This window comes from Anabrus simplex, chromosome 1 (genome assembly GCF_040414725.1).
Source record: "Anabrus simplex isolate iqAnaSimp1 chromosome 1, ASM4041472v1, whole genome shotgun sequence".
In the NCBI taxonomy this organism is placed as follows: domain Eukaryota; kingdom Metazoa; phylum Arthropoda; class Insecta; order Orthoptera; family Tettigoniidae; genus Anabrus; species Anabrus simplex.
Window position 1 is genome coordinate 1,378,208,808 of NC_090265.1, and position 26,724 is coordinate 1,378,235,531.

Consider the following 26,724-nt stretch of genomic DNA (forward strand, 5'->3'; position numbering starts at 1 on the left):
GAAGTTGAAGGCGTTTCAGTTGTGTTGTGTTAAGAAATTAGTCTTCTCTCTCACAGAAGCGATTTCAGGATTTTCTCATCTATGAAATGTTGAGTAAATTAAGAACGAACATAGTAGTGGAAGCAATGATAATCAAAAGGTAAAAACCTATAAAAAGGGAACAATGTATTCATTTCTTAATAAATGGTTAGAAGACAAACTGTTCAAAATGAGGTCAGCAAAATGTGATGATGAAAGCATGGGAAAATGTACAGTTTCCAATAAAGAGTGACGGACCTAGGGCGGTGACAAAATATCTATCAAGAGAGAAATATAAACTTCCAGTTCCGTCAATTCTTCTTCTTCCGCCGCTTTTCCCGCACTGGTAAGGTCGCGGTTGCGGACGTATGTCGCACATGTGGATCTGGCCCGGTTTTACGGCCGGATGCCCTACCTGACACAATCCTATGAAGAGGTCTGTATTTATTATTCCGTGTTTCTGTAGTGATTGGTAGCGTGCGTTGTATATATATATATATATATATATATATATATATGAAGATAAATGTGTTGGGACAGAAATGAATACTCAGTTCCCGAGACGTACGAATTGACCACACGCAGTTAAAATCTCCGCCGGCCGGAAGTTGAACCAGAGGCTATTTGAACCGAAGGCCAATACAGTCAAGGAGCCGGACTTCCTGTGGCCTCAAGTGCTATAACTAAATCGACTGGGAATTCTTTTAGCGTAAAACATTCTCTTGTCGAAAGTGAAATTTCAACATTGTTCGCAACCATACAAATATGCATAGCCATAATTACCTATCTACTAACGAAAAACGGATTCATTTTCTCAGCAAATCTGCAGTCTCCAACTTGTTACAGATAGTGAAATTTGTTTTTTCTCTTGCTGTAAGCAACGCACATGTAGAACGATTGTTTTCCACAGTGGGAAACTTGCGGCATTTTCACCTGTAGTTTATTTTTAGTACGAAGGTTAGCGTTAATAAAATGCATGGTTAATGCTTTCCACATAAAGTTTTTTTTTTTCAAGTGTTCCGACTAACTTGCTCAAGACGGCAACCCTAGACTGAAGAACGGTCGCTTGGGAGGCAAAGGCTCATCAGGACCGCCGCTGCTCGAAGTGGTTTGTTTTTCATTCTTCGAGACGGCGACTCATAAATTCTTATTCTTCTCCTTTTTGCTACAGATTTGATGCTGTAGATGTCTATCGCACACAAAGTGGAATATTCAACAATTAAACAGAGATATTATACTGGTGCAGGCTTTCACGGCCGATACTAATCGATAAACTTCGATTACTTTTCGGCCTAATATCCGGAAAAAATAATCTAAGCTTGTCGAAACTCAGATATTCTTTAAATCCCGCGATATGTACCTGCAAATAATAATGAAGCATAGGACAGTCTCCAAGTTGGGCTTTGCTATGGCAGGTAGCGCTCTAGCGGGCGAGTGCAGAACTAAATGAAGCCTGCAAGTGCAATCGATAGTTTCGTATCGTTACAAGTTCACTTGAAATCCGTTAGGTTTGCAAAGATGTCGCGGTGGTGGAGGTGATATTTGTTTATTTTAAGGGGCAAAACAAGTCGGTACCAGCGATACCAAAGTAGCAATTACGATAAGCAATGGTGATGGTCTTTTATGAAGATACGAGAGTACCCACATCACTTACATTTGGCAGCGTGGAATATTAAGATATTAAGATATTGTAATCTAATTTTCGTCTGTTGCCTCTCAGCAAAACTTTGTACCGCTAAAAACTCCGTTCTATATCGCACAAAGTGACAGGGGCATTCACAAATGCTGCTAACTATTCTGTAGATAATGCTTGTTCTATTGGTCTTTTGCCTGCTTTGCCCTCTAGACCATCTACAATTTCAAGCAGTACATTACACTCAGGATTTTTGGATAAATCGCCTGTTATTTCTGTTTCACTGTTCCTCCTGGAACTGGAACTGTGTTTTAGAGTGGACACGGTTTAGTCAAATTTTGCAAATGACTGGTGTAAAGGAGGCCCAACTGCTTCCAATGACGTAATCGTTTTAGGAATACAATAAAAATGAACTTGTTATAGACACAAGGTTATATTCTAATTCCTTGTTTGACAATGTTTGCTGAGTCGAAGCTCAATCATTAGAATCTAATGCTTTTACAACTTCTCTAATTTTCGGTAAATGTTCAGAATAACAGAGAGCAGCCTCAAACCATGACTCCTAGAGTGTTGGGGTGGTAAGGGCGTATCAGGTGCAATTGTTCTGAATATCTGAACTCGTGATGGACACTAACTTGTCCACTAATGGATAGCATGAACAAATAGTCTCTGCTATGCGATGGAGTCCATCTGCGAGACATGCAAAGTGAATTAAATGAAGAAAAATACCTTTTAACGTTGTCCCCAATTTAAACATGTAACTAGCCGCATCCGTTACCATGAGGAGTACATTGTTGTGTCTAATACCAACAGGCCATAACAATTTCATTGAATCAATGACAAAGTGAGTTACTATTGTTTTGTTAATTAATGACCTCTACCTGTCCTACAATCAATCAATCAATCAATCAATCAATCAATCAATCAATCAATCAATCAAAGGAGTTATTTCAATTCTCACCCATAAGTGGATAGACAGGCTGTCAGATGCACGTGCAGCTCTTAGGCCATGGGTTCAATTGCAAATCAATCGCCACTGATCTGCATTTAGGGCAGTCACCCAAGTCGCAGATTTCCTATCAGTTGTTTACCTAGTCGTTTCAAATAATTTCAAAGAAGTTGGAAAAGTAGCAAATATCTCCCTTGATAAATTATTCCAAGCCCTTACTCCTCTTCCTATAAATTGATGAAAATCCACAACCTGTTTCCAGTCATTTGACCGGGTCAGGAATGGAATGAATGAAGCCCCCTTCTAGAAGCGAGGATGGGGACTGTGCCGGCTGCCGAGGCCTGTCGCACTCCTCTGGGACAATGATTAATGAAATGAAATGATAATGGAGAGTGTTGCTGGAATGAAAGATGACAGGAAAACCGGAGTACCCGGAGAAAAACCTGTCCCCCCTCCACTTTATCCGGCACAAATCTCACATGGAGTGACCGGGATATCAACCACGGAACCCAGTGGTGAGAGGCCAGCGCGCTGCCGCCTGAGCCACGGAGGTTCCTTCCTATGAATTAATATTTGCCCCAATTTGTCCTCTTGAATACCAACGTTATCTTCATATTATGATTTTCTCTACTTTTGAAAACACGACTCAAACTTGTACGTCTACGAATGTAATTCCACGCCATCTCTCTACTGACAGCTGAACATAGGATACTCCCTAGTCTTCCCAGCCCAAACTTTACAGATTTTTGTAACACTAGCCTTTTGTCGGAAATCACTCAGAGCAAATCGTGCTGCTTTCCTTGACATTTTTCCAGTTCTCTAATGAAGTAATCTGGTGATAGTACCATACACTGGAACCACACTTATTTTGGTCTTACCAGTGTCTTATATGTCCTCTCCTTTACATCCTTACTACAACCACTAAATATCCTCAAAGCCATATGACGAGATCTGTAACCTTCATCTACAGTCCCGTTTATGTGATTACCTCAGTTATTTCCTTATATTAACACCTAGGTAACCTATTTACATGTGATCCCTATAAATTACGTTCAGCTCATCAACACAGTAACTAAAACTGAGAGGACTCTTCCTCTTAGTGAAACTTACAACCAATTTTTCATCCCGTTTACCATCATCATACATACCATTGTCTGTTGTCCGTCTCACAGCACTGTCCAGGTCATTTCGCAGTCACTCACAATCCTGGGTTTAGAAAATTTTATTTATGTATTAATTTAAATCAGTGAATACTGAATTTTCACGACCGCCTTGTAATCGAAATCGACTTTCAAACTATTAAGCCCTGTTACGTACTCAAATAGTACGTGTTGAAACGAAATGGCGTATGGCTTTTAGTGCCGCGACTGTCCGAGGACAAGTTTGGCTCGCCAGATGAAGGTCTTTTGATTTGACTTCCGTAGGCGACCTGCGCGTCATGGTGAACATGAAATGATGACGGAGACGACACATACACCCAGCCCAGTGCCAGCGAGATTAACCAATTATGGTTAAAATTCCAGACCCTGCCGGGAATCGAACCCGGGACCCCTGTGACCAAAGTCCAGCACGCTAACCACTTAGCCATGGAGTCGGACATAGTACGTATTGAAGAGATGTTAAGTACAGAACAAAAATGGCCCACCGGACACGAGTGGGATCCGAACCCACAGCCTCCCGATTTCGCGTCGGTTGCTCTACCAATTGAGCTATGGTGGCCTAGGTCATATTATTTTGTTCTGTCCGAAAGGATCTACGCTACAGGTCTGGCACTACTGTTATCATACTGCAGAGTGCGAGCAAGTCGCCCGTTGTGGGCCAAGTCAATGAATATTGAATTTTCACACTTTCAACCAAGACTGATTACACTATATCAGACCGTAATATCAAAACCAAAATTGTGGGCGCCATAGGGAGATCAACCGCCTACTGTTCAAGGTCAGGGAGTCATCTGAATAACTTCATTTCGATGCGAAAGCTTCGCATATTACATTTCTATCCTCCAGGAATTCCAAGACTAATGTCAAAATCATGTACTTTGTAGACAATAATTGGAATGATGCACAATAAACAAGCAGAGAATTACGAACGAATGTATTAGTTAGGTTAATGGATTACCATAGTATCGTTTAAAATATGAGTAACCCAACAATGACATAACGAAACATGTAAGTAAATATGACATGCTATAGCCTATACATTTTATCTAACAAACAGCTGGTTCCACTTAACATTAACTTATTAAGGTACACGATGGCGGTAGATTTGATGATATCCTGAATGCAATCCTAACTGATCAGTTACAGAAGTATTAAGACAGAATTGCTACGGTAGGAAAATCAAAGTAAGTTAATCCACTATTTAGCTATTACGTTCAGAATTTGGTTATTGGCCTCAGAAATAACAGTACACTCATTATGTTGTTATGTTATGATAAATGCTAATAGCTAGACCAACTTTCTCTCGATAACTGTGGGATACACGAAGCTCCTGGTCAAATTTACAGTAAGCTTTAATAGTATTCGTACGAACCTATTCTATCAAAGATATGCATGATGAGATAGAACAATGATGTTAGTTCTTTGTATCAACTGGTAGGCTCCTGTATGTGTGTGAGAAATTGTAGGAGTCCACATCAGAAGCTCTGGTGGATACTGTGCGCTGAGCTGAAACGAATAATTGCAATATCATTCTAAAGCAAATGTTATTTTCCTACATATCACTATCACGGATGAAGGCATCCTCAAAAATATTTCACTAGGATATAAATCATATTGGAGGTGAAAAGATGTTCGTAATTTTAAACTGACTCACCAAACTGTACAGCTTATCCCAGCTGTTATACTGCCTCGGTTGGCACACGCCTATTTTTTTATACAACACCTTCACATTCAAGGTACTCGATACTTCGAAACAGACATTCCATGACAAGATATCGTCAAATCTACCATCATCGTGTACCTTAATAAAAAGAAGAACACTATAATCCACGGTAAGTAGAACAAGGAGTTTGTCCTGAGGTCATCAAAAGTAGATCAAATCTTAGCATAATTCAACTCGTCTTTCTAGAATACTACCACTTTCTGATGGAAAGAGATGCTTCCTAACTACAAATCTTGGTTCAATATGTTGAACGGTTTGACCTTTGACTTAATTTTCCCGGTGTAAATTCCTTATATATTTCTCCCTTCACGGAATTTAAAAACTGAAGTATCTGTAACAGTATAAGTTAATCTACAAACTAATAGGCAGCACAAACGATCCATTTTGGCAAATACTATAGCCGTTAATAGCACAACAATAGACTCTTGTCTGTTATACACAATGAGTTATTAAAACATAATTCTGTACATAACTGGATTTCTGAGGTTGATATTAACGATAATATAAACATGTAACTTATAACATAACGTACACCGTTCGTAGCAGACTGATATACATGACTGGCTGCGTCGTATTACAATTATAGCCTACATTGTACTGACTCGTATCAATAATGGATTCTCACATTCACCCATGCATTCACGTAAAAGTAGAAACTAATCTGCTTACCTGGAATTGTGCAGCGTGTGTGAAGCGCTTCAGGGATTAACCGCTGAAAAAAAGCGTGAAATAAGTCTATTCATAATTTGTTGTAGTCACCTTCGAATGAATTCTGTTTCCGAGTGTATTACTTCGCTATAATCAACCCATAACAATACGACAAGAAATAATACATATCGTTTTTCAGTTCCGACTTGAGGCTTTCGTTCCATTCGTCTCTCTGTTGCCTGTTTACTAGGTTTACAATAAAAAAACAAGTAATTTGAAGTTTTAACTCTGTATAGAAACTACGTATTTAAACATTCTAGTAGTAACTGCTCAAAAATGAATACATAAAAAACAATATTCGCAATAAACGGAAGGAGCTTGCCATTCTGTGTCTTGCACTGTCCTATTACTGCGAAATTCTCCTTTCCACCACGGAGGATGAGAAGCAGCAAGAAAGTACAAAGAAATCACCGATGAGATACGTAAATGATTGAAAGAATACCGCTGTTTAACTGAAATACAAAATGTCTGTTGTAGCGAGGTTTCGCTTTTGGCTCGGAATCAATGTTTACAAAGCGGACTGCAGGAAAAACAGACAGAGGACGAAGAAACTGTAAATAACATACTACCGTCCTCTTTTTATATTTCCCGACTCACTTTGTATGGGATACAAATACTAGAACGTCCAGGACATTGGTAATGTTTCTTCCACAACCACGATAAATAACACTGTTGACAGAGGCAGCTCAAGTGTTTTCTAATTGAATGTATATCTCTACTGTACAATGTTTCAAGCCAACAGACATTAACGTCCTATTCTTTTGACGCGGTACTTCTTTCTGAACACTGTCACCAAAATCTACAGCGTATCGCCAGAATTGCTTTGAGGCATCTAGCTACTGAAAAACTGAGACAATGAAAATTGTTAGTTTCGTGCGTAAAGGAAAAAATATTAAAAGGCGCAAAGAATACGTGGGGCTGAAATGGAAGAGTGCCTAAGAACTGCGTATTATTTTGATATTTACTCGACGAGAGCAAGGTAGTCAAACTTTTGAATACTGGGCGAGTTGGCCGTGCGGTTAGGGGCGCGCGGTTAGAGCTTGCAACCGGGAGACAGTGGGTTCGATCCCACTGTCGACAGCCCTGAAGATGGTTTTCCGTGATTGCCAGGCAAATTCTGGGGCTGTACCTTAATTAAGGCCACGGCCGCTTCCTTCCAACTCCTAGGTCTTTCCTATCCCATCAAAGCCATAAGATCTATCTGTGTCGGTGCGACGTACAGCCACTAGCAAACTAAGCTTGACCTCTCTTGAGCATTCCGACTACGACAATGTAAGGTTAGATCTTACGAGCTTTTTTAAGGCATTAATCTGCGTTACAACCCCTTCGATTATTATTATTATTATTATTATTATTATTATTATTATTAGATAATAATAATCGTTGTTCACCTCCCTCTGCCTCGAGTTCACGACTGCCAAACTAAGTGGCCCATATGGTAGAGTCCTGGATTTTTGATGTGAAGTGGTCAAACACGCCAAGAAGGGCCACCCGTGCAGGCAAAGGCGTGCTCAGTACCAAGATCGGTTAAGTGGTATACTGGAACATACAAGCATTCATCCGTAATCTCGGTCATTTTGGACTGTTTCACCCCATACCACTCCCATACCGATGCGGCTGAACTCGGACTTAAATGACATTTGGAGTATCACTATATCAGCGACCCTGAAAACTATGTATTTTATATTCATATTGGTCGTGTTCTATTTTTTTTATATTTCACCCCCCTTTCACCCTCGCCCCCGGAGATGCTATGGGTGTGTTGCCCCTAATAGTATTTTTTTTTTCATATAGTAAGTCTTATGTGTACCAAGTTTTGTTGACAGCTATGATTGAACATACACACATACATCCATAATCTCGGTCATTTTGGACATTCCTTTTCACTCCTTTTTTTTTTTTTTTTTTTTTGCTAGTTGCTTTACGTCGCACCGACACAGATAGGTCTTATGGCGACGATGGGACAGGAAAGGACTAGGAGTGGGAAGAAAGCGGCTGTGGCCTTAATTAAGGTACAGCCCCAGCATTTGCCTGGTGTGAAAATGGGAAACCATGGAAAACCATTTTCAGGGCTGCCGACAGTGGGGTTCGAACCTACTATCTCCCGAATACTGGATACTGGCCGCACTTAAGCGATTGCAGCTATCGAGCTCGGTTTTCACTCCTTCTAAGCCCCACTCTGACTGGGGATGAACTTTGACTTAAGCGGCATTCAGAGTGTCACAGTGCATCTCAGCGACCCAGAAAACTATAGATTCAACACTAATATCGATTGTTTTCAATTATTTTTCACTACTCCCCTAGTATTCTTTTTTTCCAGATAATGTCATATTCATACAAAGTGTGGTTGAGAACTATGTTGGAACATACAGGCATACATCCATAATCTCGGTCATTTTGGACATATTACTTTTTACCCCTTCACACCCCCATGCCAAATGAATTCGACACTATTTTCGATTATTTTTATATACCATCCACTCGCCATCCCCACCTCAAGGAGTGCTAGGGGTGTGTTACACTCAGAGGTTTTTGTCTTCAGATAGTATGTTCCGAGTTGTCAGCGGAGAGATGGCGTGGAATGACATTAGTAGACGAATATGTTTGAATGGCGTTTATAAAAGTAGGAAAGATCACAATATGAAGATAAAGTTGGAATTCAAGAGGACAAATTGGGGCAAATATTCATTTATAGGAAGGGGAGTTAGGGATTGGAATAACTTACCAAGGGAGATGTTCAATAAATTTCCAATTTCTTTGAAATCATTTAGGAAAAGGCTAGGAAAGCAACAGATAGGGAATCTGCCACCTGGGCGACTGCCCTAAATGCAGATCAGTATTGATTGATTGATTGATTGATTGATTGATTGATTGATTGATTGATTGATAGTAAGTACAGTAATGTGTGTACCAAGTTTTGTTGAAATTGGCCCATTGGTTCAGGAGGAGATGCGGAACAAACCCACAAGGACTTATATATAGATTGCTTATTTAACGCATGACTATTAATACAGACAGCATTCGACAACAAGTTCGGCTTACCTACTGCAAGTTTATATATTCGAGCGACCTGTGCATTTGGGCACGGGGAGGAAAAGAACAAGATGATGATGATGATGATGATGATGATGATGATGATGATGAGGTAGGGAGAGGGTGAAACCTAGTGACGGCACGCAGCTTACACCTGTCGAATAACACCAACAGTTCTGTTCAAAGCTTAACGTCTCCATCCAACGGGCCGATCACCATCTACAGCTTCATCAGCCGTCATTCCGTACGAAACTGCGGAGAGGTTTGGAAGTGAATTCACGTTTTTGACACACAATCTAGTGGTTAGAAAATGTATACCACCACTCTTCTACTCTGCCGGCCAAAATTCTAAAGGTGATTTTTGCTAGCAATAGGCTAAAATAGCCTAAAACGATCATAGTCACCAGGCGGGCTACATTTTACTGGTAACCTACTGGGCTGAATAGCTGAATGCTGTGACTATTCTAATACATTTTAACCCTAGAACACTAACAGTATTTCACCACACATTATCACTAACCTTTCGTAAATATGACTACTCCAATTTATAATTGTTATATTTTCTAGGTAACAGCTTATATTTGGCAAGATTTTGGTTATTTAGGGTTCCTATAGCGTCGTTAACTTAACATGAATCAAAATACGTAGGTATTAAATAATTTTATGTGATTTATTAAATACTAGCTGATGTACCCGTGCTTCGCTACGGGATTCTCAGAAAGACTGACTTTGTGGTTTTCCTAACCTGAAATCAACATAGGTCATTACAAAAACGTAAGTATGAATGTAGCGATTAAAAGCAATATCATATAAAAGCCGCACGTTTTATGACTTTTAACGAACAGTGCTGCGGTTAGATTGCGGTGCCAATCTAATAGTCCAAAGTTCCAGAGCTGGGATGACCAGGCCGAAGATTGCCATGAACACTCACCTGCCATTATTCCGCTAAATATGCACACTGTTCATTCCAGTCAGTGCCTCAGAGTAGGGATTGAATAGCCCGAATGCTATGATGATGCAGTGTGTTACGTACCAGTAGTATCAGAAAATTTATAAACCAGGGGAATGGCATGCTAAAGAAGAAAGTTATCTAACTCCCCAGCTACTTCCCATCAATATTCAGACAGGCTGTTACACTCTATACGACTGGGCGAGTTGACCGTGTGGTTAGCGGTGCGCAGCTGCGAGCTTGCATCCGAAAGATAGTGGATTCGAACCCCATTGTCGGCAGCGCTGAAGATGGTATTCCATGGTTTCCCACTTTCACCCCAGTCAAGTGCTGGGCCTGTACCTTAATTAAGGCCTAAGGCACTCCTAGCCTTTTCCTATCCCTCGTCGCCATAAAACTTATCTATGTCGGTGCAACGTAAATCAAATAAAAAATACTCTGTACGCAGCAGTAATCCTATATACCGGAGATGACGGGCAACAGAAGACACAAAGCACATCACGACAAACAATGGTCAATGTAATGTTATTGTTGATCAATGTTATGAACTTTCTATATTGTAGGCCTTCACATTTAGTTTTCTTTCGACTCTGTGATTTGTACAATATTTTATACCATAAACTGTAGTTTCTTATTCTCCGACTTTACATACCGATTTTCATTAAATACTGTTTACCCATTTTCTCGTTACTCGGCGCTGATATGGACTTAGTAACAAAAATCCAAATTCATGAATATCTTTGTGATCATAGCCAGTACGGTAACAATGTTTAAGACATGAATAATAGGAAATTTAATATTATATAACCTTAGTTATGTAGTATTCATCGATTACACCTCTAATAAGAAATATTTGAGAATTACATTTTAGGCCTTCCCCTAAGCTACCATTTCACTCAGTGTGAATAAAATAATTTACAGCCTAGACTATAGCAACTTATTTCCCGACTTTGCATACCGATTTTCACCAAGATAGGACTACTAATAACAATATTTGAGAATTAAATTTTAGGCTTTCCCCTAAACTACCATTTTTCTTAGCGTGAATACAATTATTGATAGCCTAGATTGTAGCAACTTATTCCCCAACTTTGCATACCCATTTTCTTTAAAATACGACCACTAATAACATAAATAGTTGAGAATTCAATTTTAGGCCTTCCCCTAAACTACCATTTCACTCAGCGTGAGTAAAATGGTTTATAGCCTAGATTGTAGAGGCTCATCCCCCGACTGCACATACCGATTTTCATTAGATCACTAATAACATAAATAGTTGAGAATTCAATTTTAGGCCTTCCCCTAAACTACCATTTCACTCAGCGTGAGCAAAATGATTTATACCCTAGATTGTAGAGGCTCATCCCCCGACTTCACATACCGATTTTCATTAAATTCTCTTCAACCACTTTCTCGTGATGCGTGTACAGACAGACAGACAGACAGACAGACAGACAGACAGACAGAAATTACGGAAAAGTAAAAAGTGCATTTTCTTGTTACTATGGACATGACCGATACAGAAATACCATTATTTTCAAATTCTGAGCAATGTACAGACAAAACTCTTATTTTATAGACTATATATAGATATATAGATAGAAAACTTGACAGACAAAAAATATTAAATGAACAAGTTTTATAAGAAATGAATATTATAATACAACATATTCAAATAAACCCGTAAAATTATGATTGTGGGTTATTTACATCGCAAAGAAACCAAAACTACCAAGAAAATAAATAAGTATAAATAAAAAAAAGGCAATAAGACACATTATACTTTTAAGTTCACACTATCACTAACCGTTCGTCAATATGACGACATCCACCCAATTATTACAAGAATGAGCAAAGATATCAACAATCGCACATGCCACAGTCAATAACTGCTCGAAAAAATCAGCTACACAAAATGACGGCAGGCACGCAGGCACTATACCGTTCTGCTACCTACAGTCGTAAAATTTACGAAGGGTTAGTGTTCTAGGGTTTTAACAACCATTCTCTTAGCCGAGTGGAGGGAGGCTGTTTTCTATTTATGTTCCACTGTAACACGTTGAAATAATTGTCTTGTGGCTGACTACCCTAAAAATGCTTTTAACTGGGGTTTCCGGCCATTTGATCTGAATAGCTGTTGTAACGTCAGTTCGGTTGAACGGATGTTTTTAACTTTAAAGTGCTCTAAAAGCTGTCGTTGTTTCTAAATACTGCAAATGAGGAATACCTCAACCTACTGCAGTTAAGCATCTTTTAAAAGCCATTAGCCAGAAAAAAAAAGAGAATCATCACTAGAAAATGTTTTTATGGCACAATCCAAATATGATGTGAATCACTGTGCACACAAGGCAAACTAAATATTCTGTCAGGTCTCTAAGCTTGGTGTGGGTAAGAAAGGTTAAAAGTCTAATGATGTACTGACTCAGCTATCCGGGCTGGGTAAGAAATGAGACACAGAGGAAACCAAAAGAGCATCCCTATTCACATTCCTGTTCGGGACAGAGTTAACGCTTCTTGAGAAACACAAAAGTTTACTGCAGGCAAGTGAGATAGAACTTGAAAGGCTGAGAGCAGAAAGATCTAGTGAAGGCCGAATTAGGAATACAAACATTAGAAAATATAACTCCAACAGGAATTGGTCACGAAGTGATGTGCAGAATAGAGGAGAGCGCATTTGAATAGCTTGGCCATTTAACAAGCATGGCATTGAAATGAAGTCGAAATTCATCATGGATGGAGCGGTCGAAGGTAATTGCTTTAAGGGGAAGTACGATTTGGCAAGCATCCTCCCGTAAAAGAGGACGAAGAAGATTAAAATGAGAATATGACTGTAATAATCGCTGGCTACAAAGAGAAGGAAACATCAGAAAAACAGTTTAGAAAATGGGTTGGCGGAAGCAAGAGAGACAAAGAAGACAAAAGCTGTCACGTGAAGTATTCCTGACGGGAATGTTCGCTCTGTTAGGATTTACAAATTCATTGCAGTAGCGGAATCATTATTCTTCGTACGATATAGGCATGTATTTCGACCGTGTAATTCACCTCGAATTATTACAAACTGGGTATACATGGATAGAGACAGGATTCTGGCATTGATTCCAGTTGGTGGCGAAGACTTCTGTATATTTTCCATCCTTATTTATCAAAAACCTCTATTATCTTTCAATCCGACACACTCATTCTTCAATGTGCCTTTGCTGGCGAAACCTAGCATTTTCAGTGCACTATGTCTTCTAGTACGGGCTAGATTAAATTTGTTACTTTCATTGACCTGTGCCCTGGCTTTGACGTTATATATGAAAGTGACTGGGATATGAACGATGCTAGTAACACCATTCCTTATGCAAGCAGTTCATGTTATGAAAGATGTGAAAATGTCGCTCGTAGTGCCGATTAGTGCATTTTTTCAGTGGGTGCGGCAGATTGATATGTAACAGCAACTTCTGGCTCGGTGAGGAAAACTATATCACTCCTCATTTCCATAGTATGCCTCGTTAGTGATGCCTGGGCCACCTACGACAGCAGATGGCGAAGCTGTTGAGGAATAAACCAGCCTTCGGGCTGAATACTGAATATACTTTCTTCAAGGACCTATACGAATCTTACTTCACAGAGTTAAGTAGTCCTATACTTCAATAATGAAGCAAAAATAAATAAATAAATAAATAAATAAATAAATAAAATTTCTCCTTATCTGAAACATTCCTCTTATCTAGTTCCATTGTTTCATTTTAGAGGTTTGAGATATCAGAGTCAATAAACACTTTCAGTTTGTGTGCACATGAATTCAGTCTGATTACCAGTGTAACTATAGTGTCTACTTTAATGTATTATCACCATCATCATCATCATCATCATCATCGCCATCATCATCATCATCATCATTCCTCATCCAGATGAAGCCAGTTCACGTCAAACATGTTTCTTCTCCGTCCTCTCCTTACAATGTTCCATGTTCCAGTCACGAATCATCTCTCTTACGTTGTTCTTAACCAAGACCGCTCGTCCTGACCTGGGTCTTTTCCCGCCACTCTTTCATTTCATATATATACATGTATGTGCGTACGTACCTATGTAAGCATGCATGCATGCATGCATTTATGTATGTCATTTATACTGTCACTCATTTCTCACCCATTCGTTATACCGTATATATATATCCGAACAAGTCAATATTCTCTCCATTTTATCTTTTATCCTCTCCGATATTAATTTGTAGCTTTACGTCTCCACGTTTCCTGTAACAGGCAGCCTATATGATATTTCATTACTACTGACAATTTTTTGTCGTTCACGGTACGCATAAACCGGCACAGGGCGCCCGTTGGCGTTAAATCAAAAGACCTGCACGAGGCCTCACCGGAGGCCGCACGCCATATGATTAGTAGCAGCCGGCCCCGTGGTGTAGGGGTACCGTGCCTGCCTCTTACCCGGAGGCTCCGGGTTCGATTCCCGGCCAGGTCAGGGATTTTTACCTGGACCTGAGGGTTGGTTCGGGGTCCACTCAGCCTACGTGATTAGAATTGAGGAGCTATCTGACGGTGAGATAGCGGACCCTGTCTAGAAAGCCAAGAATAATGGTCGAGAGGATTCGTCGTGCTGACCACACGACACCTCGTAATCTGCAGGCCTTCAAACTGAGCAGCGGTCCCTTTGTAGACCAAGGCCCTTTAAGGGCTGTAGTGCCATGGGGTTTGTTTTTTTATTATTATTAGTAATATACATCTTAATTGTAGACCGTTATGCCCTACAGAGTTCAGTCTGGAAGCCTCTGTGAAGATACTGAACGCCCCCACAATCCTCTATTTGTAACTAGTTCTGTGGCCTCGTTTAATTCCGTATCTAGTACTTTGAAATCATTAGAAACCGAGTCCAACCATCGTTCTCTTGGTCTCCCTCCACTTCTCTTACCCTCCCCGTCCGAGTCCATTATTCTCTTAGGTAACCTATCCTCCTCCATTCACCTCACGTGACCCAGCACCGAAGTCGGTTTGTGCGTAACACTTCATCCATCATATCTTTTTTTTATGCTGGGGGCGAGTAAATGGAGAGTCCCAGGGCAAAAACTACGCCTTCTTACTCATCTTTTTCATAGGATTACCCGATGAGTCGGGCAAGTGGCTGTGCAGTTTGGTTCACGTATCTATCAGCTTGCATTCGGGAGATAGTGGGTGCGAACCCTACTGTCGGCAGCTCTGATGATGGCTTTCCGTGGTTTCCCATTTTCATACCAGGCAACTGCTGGGGCTGTACCTTAATTTAGGCCACGGTCGCTTCTTTCCCATTCCCAACCCTTTCCTATCCCATCGTCGCCATAAGACGGTGCAACGTAAAGCAGATTGTAAAAAATGAAAGAAACACTACCTGGCTTGGAGGCGGTATTTTCCTTCAAGCCAAAGCTGAAACATCCTCTTCGCTAGAAAAATGTGGAAAATAATAATGACTACATTTAGTGAATGGGAGGGAGAACCTCTCTACCCAAGAAACGGGCATTTTCAGGGTCAATTATTTAGTGAGGTAGGTTGTTTTAATTTGGATAAGACCTAATCAGAAGCATAGTCTAAACCAGTGGCGGCTGGTGCAGAAAATCAGTTGTGTGCTGTAACCCATCCCACTCCAAAAAATAAAAATATTTAGAAACATACCGGTATGCGGTTTTCAAGAGGCTCTCCACAGAGTTTTCCACACTGAACAAACACGCAAACAACCACAACACATATACACATTCCTCATTAAAAACTATAAAACTGTATAATTAAACATACAATGACACCTGCAATGGCAAAATATTCACGAACTCAAACACTTGGTGTGAGCGCGCAAAAACAGAACCTCCCGATGTCACCAACATCATTGAAATAAAACTAGCAACGTCGTAATGCAAAATCACATGTTATGTTTTTATAGTGACATAAACTGGACATTTTTAATTAAAGAAAATCACAATATCATGTCCTTATTTTGACAACATAAGTTCATCGATTTACAAATGTGGCTATGAAATAGGCAAGTTGGTAGTATTCTATCCTCTTTGATATTAAAAGACCTGGCGGGAACAGCTCTACAGTATTTTGTTTTCCCGTTTGCTTTGAGCGATCCCCTCTTAAGTACAACCGCTGAGTCAAGAGGGTGCCAGCTGCCACGTTCTCATATAGGTCGTAATGCAAGTGTGACTAGTGCTGGTGCTGCCTCTCTGTGGTCGAACGAAGAATCTCTGAAGTGATGTCTTGGCTGTTGTTTCTACATCCTATCGGAACACATTCTCTTTGTATCGGAAAAGTTGGGCACGCATGAGCAAAAGGCAGAGTTCCTGGTTTCTGGCTAAAAGCTTTCTCGCTGAGCTGTGATCGCACAGAACCCGGCGTGGAGCGAACCAGTAGGTACCTGGTTGTGGGCGGGGGCGAGTTAAATAATTTCCTATTCTTTCTCTGACGTCTTTTTGAATGCACTGTTTTTGAGTGTAGATAATATTTTTAAACTAATTTATTTTTCCAATAGGCAATGTGCTGCAGCACTTCAGCACATAAGGTACGGCCGCCCCTGATCTAAACCATGTCATAAGTGAGGCAAGGCCCCGATGTTTGTATCGTTTGTTCGACTTCTTGGTCCTTATGACCTGTTTATGAATTGAGATGCCCGGGTGGGTTAACTTAAAAGGGACTCTCGCGAATAAGAAACCGAACAGCCAATTGTAATGAATGCGTTCGAAGCCCCATCTGTCGTCTTCTAGGCATTCGCAGTACTGGTTGCCGACAGCAAGCGGGGGTGTACAGTAACTATGTACAGTAGGTGTCCAAAGGTGAACTGAGCATGAAGCTACAAGACGCAGTTAAACGGCTTATCGGGAGACCCTGGGTTCAATTCCCGGTTGGTCCAGGGATTTTAGTTCTGGACTAAGGGCTGGAACGGGGTTCAAATACAACGCCAAAGTGGTATTTTTGTAAGTCTAATGTTGACGGAATTTAGTTAGTAATGTTGAAGAGATTTAGTTTAACAATGGATTCAGCATAAAAATATTTCAGTTAGTAATCAAAACTAACCTTTTGTCATCGTTTAACGTAGGAGTGTTACAAAACTCATAGGTCATGAAGACAGCTGGGATGTGCTGGACACACTGTAGTATCTGTAATAATTATTTTATTTTGAAACTAATGTGTCTTTTTCTTCGAAACAATATATACGATACGGTTTTGAAAGGATTTTGTGGATTCAGGTTTTCAAGCAAGTTCACCAATCTGTCGTGCAGCATATAGGACTCACATAGAGTCTGTTTATACGATGGTAGCTGCACGGCGCACTGAACTGTGGAGCAGTACCGAAGGACTTCATTATGCTACTAGCAGACAGGCGGTCGAGGGTCGAGAGTTCTCCACTCGTAATTAGAGACTAGCTTGTTAATGTTATTTAGCCATTTATCACATACGAGTGGAGCATGGATGTGACCAAACGACTAAAATATGGATTAAAGGAATTAGCTACTTGCTCTGGCTGTCACGTCCATTTCATCAATCTGAACACACTTTAGTGTACATAATGTCAAACTTACCTGCAAATTATTCTTCAGTGGGAGGGCTTGGGCTCCATCATTCCCTCCCGTTAGTAGTACTAAAATATAGGTATTGATGTCCCTCTAATTCGCATGGGGTATGCTTAACTCATGCGGTTAATGCGTGTTCGGTTCGCCCAGAAGGATGTTGGTTCGATACTCTGTCAAGTAGTCGGGAGAGGAACATTGACCTAGGGTTAACACAGTCTACACAAAAATGGGGGGGGGGGGGGATCGCCCAGAAACACAACTAACCACTCTATCCCCCTTTGTATCGAGACTGAGGATGGTGGAAGTCGTTACGTTCCACCCCTCCAGAGGACTGAAGTCATTACAGATATGGTTTAGCTTATCTAATAATTCAATCATCAATTTCTAGCAATCTCACAAGATGATAATACTTTCAGATGAATTATTATATTATAAAATTAAACTAACATGACACTAGACACTAGTAACTAATGACTCTACACTAAAACATGCTAACTTAGTGATGTTGCCGGTAGTGGTTTAACTTCGCAATAATACACACTGTACAAACGGTAGAGTGACTATTTCCGTCCTTCAGAAAGAACAGACCACTTGAGAATACCGGATGTAGTTTCCGGTGAAACGTTTGGAGCTACTAACCCAAGGCCTACAAGGGAGGAAGACCATTTCTTCTTTATTCACCGAGACGCCGGCCGTGCAATCCTGAACTGTTGTACCTCCTAGATCAGCGTTTCTCAACCGAGTGTTCAATACAACAAAGAGGGAGCCGTGGGAATATTTAGCAGAGAATTTCAAGATGTAAATTTCACTCGAAAAATTGAGATATTCTCTCACAACCTTTCGATTTTCTAGTATAATCGTGTTTAGTTTATGAATGAGTCAAACACTAAACATTAATTTCAAATACATTTGATTTTGTGGTTTTACTTTAGTTTCATTTTTAAAATTAAAAACACCAAAACATATCGAAATATTGTCCTAGATCATGGCAGCAGGATTTGGATAGGGATCAATATCCGAATGTTACTGAATATACCGTGCAAACTCATGTCTTCATCCCGAGGTGGTGCAGCTCTTTTCAGGCACACCCCCATTGGAGGTGAGCTGCATGTACCATTTCAACCATATACCAGCCCTCCTGCCATTCTTAAATTTCTGACAGTACCGGGAATCGAACCCGGGCCCCCGAGGACGGCAGCTAATAACACTAACTGTTACGCTACGGAGGCGGACTGAATATACCGTGAAAAGCCATCATATTATTTTGGAGATCGCTGGAAAGATGCGAAATTGGACTTGCTCTGGTTGAAGAATTATTTCTGGGTTTACATTTTATGTAGATAGGCTACATTCATACGAGAAGCGTAATCCAAGGAGGGGATTTCACCCAACCAAAGTCAAACGTTGGCGAGAAAATTTTCTAAGCCAAGATGAGTGCAACAAAACTTACCAGAGGAGGGGAGATTCTCAAGAAAAACAAGACAATGGGAAGATTCCTGTTAGACATGGAAATCCATGAAACAGTTCCTTTGTTGACCAGTGCCATACGTGACGTGACCAAGAACGATCTAATGTCTTCCCTCCTCTCACTCTGTGTAACTAGGAAACATTGTCCGACTCGTTGGCTGAATGGTCAGCGTACTTCGGTTCGAAGGGTCCCGGGTTCGATTCCCGGCCGGGTCGGGAATTTTAACCTTCAATGGTTAATTCCAAAGGTTCGGGGGCTGGGTGTTTGTGCACACACTACACATAACACTATCCTCCACCACAATAACACGCGGTTACCTACACATGGCAGATGCCGCCCACACTTATCGGAGGGTCTGTCTTAAAAGGGCTGCACTCTGCTAGAAATAGCCACACAAAAACCTAGGAAACATTAACAGAAAGAAACCTGACAACATTCATTTCTAAACCATGGGATACATTAGAATTTCATAACTCGCCTAAGAGCTTGCGTAGGTTGGCCTGATTAAAAACACACCACCACACGAGTAGAGAATGGGTGACCGAGTGCGGTACGAAATTATGGACTGGAGTTGTGGCCACACATCGGTGGAGCGCCAAACGATGTACTAACAACAGCAGAAGTGTCTGCATTGCTCCATTGCGGGGCTGGGAAATGAGAGTCCTGTGGTATTTCAAATGCACAAATACGCCAACCTCGAGTCGGTGGATTTGCCGGCAAGTAAAATAATTCCTCCGGGACTAAATTCCGACACCCCTTCATCTCCGAAAACCGTAATAGTAGTTATTGGAACATAAAATCAACAACAATAATGAATGAAAACCTACAATCTGTTTTCCAGTCATTGGCCGGGTCAGGGATGTAATGAATGAAGCATATATAGGCTGTTAGTACGATGGAGTCGCCACTCCTTATCCAGGGAACCCGACCAGACCGCACATCCTGCCAGCCTGCCTGTGCGGGCACACTCAAGAGTTAGGGAAACGAAAGCAAATTTGTCTTACGCTCAGTGTGGTTGCCTGTTCGTGCCTTGTCCCGGCGCGACCCGTTAAAACTACACCTGGCACGACTGGTACCCACTGAGTGTACCCCCAGACACTGGTCCTCCTCGGAGTTTGACCCCTCAGTGCTTCTCCTAGCACCTTACCAAGCTTACCTCCTTCAATCATGCCCACCTCACCCCCTAATATGGAATCCCCCGGTGGATTGAGTAGCTGGGGCCCATATTATAACTTCAATACCCCCATGGTTATTGTGTTCAACCCGAATCCCAATGACGTCCTCCACACTATAGCTGCACTCCCTCCACCAAGCTTAACCAAATCCTCACTCCGGATCCACAGAAGGAAAATAGCCACCATTCTCCATCCTTTTACCCACTTATTGCACAGCGTAGACGAAATTGAAGACAGCCACGTCATTGGCATCCACCCTATCAATCCATCCCACCTTCCTTCCATTGCCGAAGCTTTAATGAAAAATCAAGTTCCCTTCCAATACATCACCCCCCAGTTAGTTCAACAGCAAGAAGAAGAAGAATCTCAAGAAAATGAAGAAGAGCACCCCTTTGAGTATCCCTTCCATTATACCCGCAAAGATACACCCTTCCCTATTTCATCCAAATGTCAATGCATTATCATTCCGTTAATGAACCCAGGACCAGTACCCATTACCCGTCAATCCGTTATTCAATCCATAGAACCTATCATATCTCACCATATTGCTGTCATTGAGGAGACCCACAATAACCACCTAATCATCACCCCCATGTACAACAAATCCATACAAACCATCCTCAAGAAACTCAAATACGCTAATATCCCTCCACCTATCATCATCAACCCAGCCGACAACTCTTCATCTCAACCAGACTCTCCAGTTCAACCTGCCTTTGAAACCTGCATTCACTCCGAAACCAGCACCCAATCCTCTACTCCCCCATCTACCCAGTCCACCGAAACCCAAACCAACCCTCCACCTACACTAACAGACACGGGTTCTGGGCCTAATGACCCAATCCCTAACTCACTGGACAAAAACACGCAGACTGGGAGGAGGCGTAGAAAACCTGCTCCCAGGCTCACCACACACACCAACACACCAACACCCTCCAATCTACATAAAACACCCTCTTCCTCTCTGATTATCCAATGCTTTAACTGCTTAAAGCTGAACCACACCGCTGCATCCTGCACGGAAGGCACTCGTTGCAATCGGTGTGGCGGCCCTCACCGCCACACTAACTGCACAATTCCTAAGGCCCAGGCGAGGTGCGCTAACTGTGAAGGCAGTCACGCTGCCTCATTCCCTGGATGCCCCTTCATCAAACAACCAGTTAAAGAGCACTACAAGCACTCACGACACATCCACACTTCTACTACACCTCCCATTCCAAATCTCATTCCTACCTCCTACCATAGTACCATCCCACCTCCCCCCCCCCCCCAATACAGCCAAGAAACCAACAATCTGCTCCGTCTACTAATCAATATACTCTCCCCCCAAGCCACTCCAGTACTTCCCTCCATGCCTAGTAGACAGTTAATTGTATATTAATCAAGTACCAACCTCCCCCACCAAGCACCTGACGGTTATCCCCCATCAAGCACGCCCTAATCAGCCATCAATCCTCCTCCACCAAGAAACCGCATACTGATTCCCTTCCTCTTCATTCTTCTTCTAAGTACTGTCACAACTATCTCTGATCCTTAAGCAACATGGACGTGGTGTCCACCTGGATGGGTGACCCTCGTCACACTTGCTTAACAGTTGCATCTCAACCTTATGCAACCCTGTCTCCAACTCAGGGTCTCAAAGTGCATCGCCCCCAGAAAGTCGGGGCGCAGGTCATATTCTGACCAGTTCAGATCCCTCCACTACAGGATTCCCCTCCACACAATTCCGTTCTGTTCATCACCACTGTTCATCTGAGGAGATAGCACTCAAGACCTCATCTTTAGGTCGGCGGGCTAAAATCCTCATCGGAACCGGTCTCCGGTAACTCCGTTTGAGATTGGGGCATGGTGGCCACTCCCAAAGTGATATATTAATGACTGATAGATGCTATGAGCTGAGAATGGAGAGTGTTGCTGGAATGAAAGATGACAGGGAAAACCGGAGTACCCGGAGAAAAACCTGTCCCGCCTCCGCTTCGTCCAGCACAAATCTCACATGGAGTGACCAGGATTTGAACCACGGTATCCAGCCAACAACAATAATAATAAATATATATACTGGGACTGTAAACACGAATTCATCATTATAGTACATTAAGATCTTTTCGCGACTCACAGCCAGTGAGATCATTATTCCAGCGTTGCTTTCCCTTAATTGTGGTACGTTTCTCCCTTTTGATCAGTCTGCGAGATTTCTCTCGCCCGGACCTTGTTTCATGATCTTTCTTTTCCTTTACCTGAGGAATTTAAGTCACACCCCAGTGCTTGCCTCATGGAACTATAGCAAAACAAAATACAATAGAACCTCACTAATCTGGACTAATTTGAGGCTGTAGGTTGTCCGAATTAATGCAAGTCCGGATTAAACAAAATAACTTACACTCTGTTTAGTAAAAAGAACGTGTACAGTACAGTATTTTAAATTTAAGAAATACAAAGATTAAATATATAATCCAATACAGTATTAAAACCAAACACCACGGCACTTAACGCCCTTGAAAGGATCTTGGCCTGCCCAGCGCCCGCTGCTCAGCTTGAAGGCCTGCAGATTACGAGGGGTCGTGTGGTCAGCACGACGCATCCTCTCGGGCGTTATTCTGAGCTTTCGAGACCGGAGCCGCCATCTTACCGTCAGCTAGCTCCTCAATTCTAATCACGTAGACTGCGTGGACCTCGAACCAGCCCTCAGGTCGAGAGAAAAAACCCTGACCTGGTCGCGAATCGAACCCGGGGCCTCCAGGCGATAGGCAGGCAAGCTACCCCTACACCACGGGGCCAATACAGTATTAGGCCCTACAAAATATAGAATAACTAGTGCAGTACAGAATTAGAACATGGCCATCAAGGCTCACCTTCATTGACCACACTTGACACGCTTACTGGTTTGAAGGAACTGCTGATGTTGTCTTCCTTTGATATTAATTTCTTTAATAATTAACAGTCCTACGTGTTTTATGCCTCATCTGAATAATTCTTCAGGTTGTGCGAGTGAAATACGATTGGAAGTGCCGCGATAACATTCTACGGTGCTGTTAACCATAGTGCTTTAATAGGGTATTAGAGACAGCCCTTGTTTTGCGCATTTTAAATTTGTATGAAGCACAGAACGCCAAGGCGAGGCTAGCGGCAAGGCATGTGATGAATGTCCGCTCGGAGAACGGAAAAGAAATGCCTTCCTTTCCCTCTTGTACCTGAGTGAGAGAGAGAAGCCAAGACGGGATTTCACTTAACCAAAGCCAAAGTACGGGGATGGAAAGGGGATAACGTTGGAAGCGTGGGCTTGTGCAGCCAAGATGAAGGCAACAAAACTTACAAGAGAAAGAAAAAAAATCTCAAGAAAGCAGCGGAACAGCAAGACAATGGGGGAGGATCGTGGAGGGCTTCAGAATTCGTACTATAACACAAAAATTAAGATAAAATAGTGATCCGCCTTAAATCATAACGTTGCTGAGAATAACAAAGTGCGTTTCTCACTAAAATGGTCGCCATGCTCCTTCGAGGACAGTATAAAGTACTCACTATAATAAAGTGGCGTAATAATGATAAGAACCGATTAATGATTATTAATGATTGAAAGTATTCGTTCTATTTGTACTTAAAACTCTTGACAAGGTGAATAAAAAAATCTTGCTGTGCGTTACTGTTCTTAGATTAGATCTTAGATTCGAAGATTACCGCAGAATATTATTTTATGAGTATTTGTGTCTTAACTGTCACATCCAAAAGACTTCCTGTTCGACATACCCTAAACATTTTTCCTTACATGTGCTTCTAGGTTTCATCTTTTCTGTCAAAACTCATCGTATCTCTTCGTAAGGTAAAGTTCGGTTCGGTTAACTATATTATTTTAAGGTAAGGTGGGGTAATGTGGTGACGACAAATTTAATGTCTAAGTTATCCACTGAGGCTCAAGTCAAACATCTGCACTTGAAAGACGACGATGATGATAATGATGATTTATTTATTTATTTATTTATTTATTTATTTATTTATTCGGTGTTGAAACACCAGATCCCGTGAAATCTCCGAAGTTAAGCAACGTTGGGCGTGGTCAAGATTTGGATGGGTTGCCACGCGCTGTTGGTGGGGGGTAAGGGAATGGAGGAGCGGAAAGGAACTGGCCACCCTACCGTACGTAAACTCCGGCTCAGGCACACCTCTGTGGAGGTTCGGACCCGCCTTCAGGCAGAATACACCCTTACCTTACCTATCAGAAGCATACATTTTACATAACATAATGGTATTTAATGACATACATATCAAATAGTGTCCACCCAGAATTTTGCAAATCACGGGCATTAGGTGTCGCCATCAAGTCCTAGTGTGGGACCCATACACTAGAACAATATTCTAATTGGTATCTTACCACAGACTAACATGCCCTCTCCTTTACATTCTTACCACAACCCCTAAATACCCTCATAACCATATGAAGAGATCTGTAACAGCTGTTAACAACCTCGTGCATTTTTGTAACAAATAATATGTTTAACACCCTCATTGAGAGGAGGTCTTCAATTAATGTGGAAGACCAATCCAATGCAAAAGCAAGCTTACAAATAACTATAACGGTTGCAGAGAAACTATATACCGTATTTGATAAATCTCAACAACAGTAACAACAAACCGAACGAGAGTGATTGATGGAGATTTCAAAGTCCAGACCGTAATGTGTTCGGAGAGAATGGCTACCCAATTGCACTTTCCCTTAAAATAATAATCACCATCAAAACCTTTACCTGTATCAGGACTCTCACTTTCAAAATTCTTATCACAACTCTCTGCTTGCTTCCAATTTCATTTTTTAACGTCGCACTTACACATCGAAAGCTGGCCCCGTGGTGTTGGGGTAGCGTGCCTGCCTCTCGCCCAGAGGCCCCGGGTTCGATTTCCGGCCAGGCCAGGGATTTTTCTCTCGACCTGAGGGCTGGTTCGAGGTCCACTCAGCCTACGTGATTAGAACTGAGGAGCTATCTGACGGTGAGATGGCGGCCCCGGTCTCGAAAGCCCAGTATAACGGCCGAGAGGATGCGTCGTGCTGACCACGCGGCCCCTCGTAATCTGCAGCCATTCGGGCTGAGCAACGGTCGCTGGGCAGGCCAAAGCCCTTCCAAGGGTGTTAAGTGCCGTGGGGGGTTACACATCGAAGGTTTTCGGTGATGCAAGGATGTGAAAGTAATAGGATTGAGATGGTAGCATCCGTAGTCTTAATTAACGACCTCTCTAGGTCAACTCTTGTTCTCCACCGAAACCGACAGTATCAGGTTTGTGAGGACTACCGGCTCTTTTATGTATTTTCATGCCATTTGTGGCCTTTCGCCGGCGCTGCGGTATAGAGGTAGCGCGCCTGCCTTTTACCCAGGCGCCCCGTGTTCGATTCCCGGGCAGGTCAGGGATTTTTACCTGAATATGACGGCTGGTTCAAGGTCCACTCAACCTACGTTATTACAATTGAAATTACAAGTGAGATGGCGGCCCCTGTTTAGGAAGCCGAGAACAACGGCCGAGAGGATTAGTCGTGCTGACCACACGACATCTCATATTCTGCAGGCCTTCGGGCTGAAAAGCGGTCGCTTGGTAGGCCATGGTCCTTCGGGGCTGTTGCGCCATGGCCTTTCACTTTCTTGTGCCGATACCTTGATTACTCGAAGGATCAGAACTCTTCCTCTTTTCCTTTGATTAATGTTAAGAAATGATGATTGCCAATATGTACCCCTCTTCCCCTTAAAAATAAATTACTTCCTGAACGATATTTAAGAACGTAGCGCGTGTGGTGAGTAGGCCTAAGTAACGTGAAATAATTGACGTATCAAGGAGAAAGAGGAAATGGATGGGGACAGAATCCTTAAAGTGTGACAACGAATAACCAGTTCAGCATTTCTTGAGCCCTGTGGGACTGTAGCTTGCAATATTTCATCTCCCATTACTCGACGTTCTTCTCTGTCACTTTTACAATCTCACAAGTCGTGTCCTAGCACTTTCTTCTGACCCTCCGTAAACTTACAATTAGCTGCTATAATACCAAACTGGGAATATAGGCCTACTGAGCCCAGATGCAACTCTGGTGACATACAGTGTTTACAATGCAATATGTCTTCTAGTAAGAGAAAAACCTAGTTTGTTAGTTTCATTAAACATCTTCAGATCATTTACGTATGAGCGATGTTAATCGCACTATTCTTTAAACATCCAGTCCCTCTGATGAATGACGTGAAAATATTGCCTGATGGCTGGGCTGATGTGTACATTTCAATGGGTTTGGCAGACTGATTTATAGTATCATGTTATGTTTAAATGTTCAGCCTACGTGATTATACTGTAATTGAGGAGCTATCTGACAGTGAGGTGGCGGCAACGATCTAGAAAGTGCA